Raw genomic sequence first — 3,823 nt, 5'->3', positions numbered from 1 at the left:
AGCAGGGAGCCGCCAGGCAACTGCTCCCATAGTGCTCAGCCCCCAAAGGTAAGGGAGTGGAGGGAGACTGTTGAGGTCTGTCCTCTGTTCCTGGAACAGGACTCTGGGGCTTTGACCACATTCAGACCCTAGTCACAGTCTGAGGAGTGAGCTTGTGGTTATTCACAGACTAGGAGAGCAGACAGAGCCTCCCATAAGACCTTGAAGGAACTGAAGCCTTTGGGGTATCCCAATAATACTCAAAAGTTCAGGAAGCTCCCCAAAACCAGGGCACAGACTGGGGAAATGAGTAAACAGAAAAAATGGAACTTGAACATAGACAATCATTTGGGTCCCAAGGAGGAGGAAAACACACAACCAGAAGATGAGAAAGTCCAAGCTTCTACATCTAAAGACTCCAAGAAATATACAAGTTGGGCTCAGGCTATGACAGAACTCAAAAAATATTTTGAAAATCAAATAAGGGAGGTAGTAGAAAAAACTGGGAAGAGAAATGAGAGAGCTAAAGAAAAAACATGAAAAAGAAGTCAGCAGTTTAGCCAAGGTGATCCAAAAAAGAAAATGCTGAAGAAAATAACATTAAAAACCAGTTTAGGTCAAATGGATAAAATAGTTCAAAACAGTTAATGAGGAGAAGAATGCTTTAAAAAGCAAAATTGGCCAGGTGGAATAGGAGATAAGAAAACTCTCTGAAGAAAACAAATTCTTCAAATGTAGCATGGAGCTAAAGAAAGCCAATGACTTTGCAAGGAATCAAGACACAATTATGCAGCACCAAAAGAATGAAAAACTAGAAGAAAACATGAAATATCTCATTGAAAAGCCGGAGAGATAATTTAAAAATTATTGGGACACCTGAAAGTCATAATAAGGAAAAGAGCCTTGACTTCATTTTTAAAGAATTTCTATAGGAAAATTTCCCTGATATCCTAGAAGCAGAGGGCAAAATAGAAATTGAGAGAATCCACCAATCTCCCCTGGAGAGAGATCCAAAAAAAAATCCCTCAAGAAATATTATAAGCAAGTCCCAGAACTCCCAAGCCAAAGAGAAAATATTACAAGCAGCCAAAAGGAAACAATTCAAATATCATGAAGCAACACAGGATCACACAGGATTTAGCAACATCCACATTAAGGGCTTGTAGGCTTGGAATATAATATTCTAGAAAGCAGAAGAGCTTGGAATTCAACCAAGAATAAACTACTCAGAAAAACTGAACTTCTTCCAGGGGGAAAAGATGGACTTTCAATGAAACAGATGAATTTGAAATGTTCCTGTTGAAATGACCAGAGCTGAACAGAAAGTTTGATCTTCGAGTACAGGACTCAAGTGAAGCATAGTGAGGGTACAGATGAAGGACTAATTATGAGGAATTATGTGCATTCCTGCATGGGAAGAAGATACTGACAATACTCAAATGAACTTTCTCATTTAATAGAGCAGGTGGAAGCAGCTTATATAGACAAGGCATAGGAGAGAGACAAATTTAAAGGTATATGTTTTAAAAATGAAGTCAATGGGTGAAAGGGAAATGTATTGGGAGTAAGAGAAAGGAGAGGTAGAATAAGCTAATATATTTCATGTATAAGAATCAAGAAATAATTTTTGCAATGGTATGGAAGGGAGGATAATGAAGGGGAATGAGGGAGTCTTCATTTCCATCAGAGATGGCTCAGAGAGGAAACAGCATACACACTCAATAGTGTATAGAAATCTAGAAGAAAAAGGAGAAAAATAGGACGGGGGAGGGGAGGGGGATGTGGGTGATAGAGGAGAGAGTAGATCATAGGAGAGGATAGTCAGATATAACACATTTTCTTTTTTTACTTTTTGCAAGGTGGTGGGATTGGGTGACTTATCTCGAACCATGGGGCTGGGATGTTGCTGGGTCACTGGGGTGTGATGTAGACTTGGGGTCTCTTGGCCCCAGGGTTGGTGCTCTGTCAGCTATGCCACTTGGATTCCCCACAGCACATTTTAGAGGAGAGACAGAGTGAAAGGAGAGAGAAAATATGGTAGATGGTAGTGGGGAGGAACGGATGGAGGGAATTACAACCAGCAACAGCAAGTGTGGAAATATATGGAAGTAACTTCTATGATGGACTTATGATAAAGATTGTGAGCTATCTGAGACAGAGATGATGGTTATCAAAACACAGATTGAAACATTTTTTTCTCTTTCACTTTATTTCTCATGAGCTTTTATATTTTTGTGGGGGAGAGGCATTTTGTTTACTCTTACAACAAAAATTTTTTAGCAATGTGTAAATAAATTAAGAATTTTTTTAAATTAAAAAGCTAAATAAAATAAAGTAAAATAAAATATCAAAAGTATTTTTAATTATTGGGCTACCTGAAAGTCACGAACAGAAAAAGCCTAGACTTCATTTTTCAAGAAATAATACAGCAAAATTGCCCTGAGATCCTAGAGGCAGAGGGCAAAATATAAATTTAGGGAATTCACTAATCCCTCTGGAAAGAGATTCCAAAAGAAAAACTTCCAGGAATATTATAGCCAAATTCCAAAATTTCCAAGACAATGAGAAAATACTAAAAACTGCCAGAGACAAACAATTCAACTACCGTGGGTCTATAGTCAGTATTACACAGGTTCTGGCAACATCTACATTAAGGACTCATAAGGTTTGGAATATGATATTCTGGAAAGCAAAAGATCTTGGTTTACAATGGAGAATCTACCCAGCAAAACTGAACATCCTCTTTCAGGGGAAAAAGGTAGACTCAGTGAAATAGGAGACTTTCAAACTTTCCTATTGAAACAACCAGAGCTGAACAGAAAATTTGATCTCCAAGTACAGGACTCAGGTGAATCATAGAGAGGGTGGACGAGAAGGACTAACAATGAGGAACTTAATGATGTTGAACTGTTTGTATTTCTGCATGGGAAGAAGAAACTGATAACTCATAAATTTTCTCCTTCATATGAGTAGTTAGAAGGAGCATATAAAGACAAGGCACAGGAAGGAACTGAATATAATGGTGTAGTATAGTGTAAAGATGAAATCAATGGCTAATAAAGGAAAGTACTGGGAAGAAGAGGAAGAAGCGGCTAAGATATTTTACAAAAAATTTAAGAAAATGGAGTGAATGGGGGGAGGTGAGGGGAAATGAGTGAGCTTTCATTCTCATCAGAAATGGCTCAGACAGGAAATAACATTCATATTTAATAGGTTAAAAAATCTATCTTACCCCAGAGAAAAATTAGAGGCAAGAGATGGGTTAAGGGGGAATGGGGACAGGGAAGGGGGTAATAAGTTATAGAAGAGAGGGAAGATCTTGGGAGAGGGTAATCAGATTCAGCACACTTTTGAACAGGGACAGGGTGAGAGGAGAGAGAGAATAAATGAGAGTGGGAAGGAATAGTGGAGGTAAATACAGCTAGCAGTAGCAATTATGGGGAACATATTGAAGCAACTTCTTTGGTGGACTTATGATAAAGAAGGCAGTTCATACCAGAGACAGAGCCATTGGGATCTGAACTCAGACTGAAGTAATTTTTTTCTCTCACTATTCTTGAGGTTTCTCATATTTTTGGGGGGGGGGTTTATGTTTACTCTCACAACAATATTATTGTAATAAAATGAAATTTAAAAAACAAATTTGTCTTATTTCTGACTAATCACACCCTAAATCACCCCTGCCTCTTATGGATTCCTTCCATAGACAAGTTGTTCTGTTTTCCTTTAGGATAAAATTTTTCTCTGAATTCAATGTGTATGTGTATATACCTAGACCAAGAAATCATGGGTTCCCCTGATCACCTTTACTACATAAGAAATTGTTGACTTTGGGGCAAATCAC

This window comes from Macrotis lagotis, chromosome X (assembly GCF_037893015.1).
Source record: "Macrotis lagotis isolate mMagLag1 chromosome X, bilby.v1.9.chrom.fasta, whole genome shotgun sequence".
Classification (NCBI taxonomy): domain Eukaryota; kingdom Metazoa; phylum Chordata; class Mammalia; order Peramelemorphia; family Peramelidae; genus Macrotis; species Macrotis lagotis.
Note: the sequence above shows the minus strand (reverse complement) of the source record.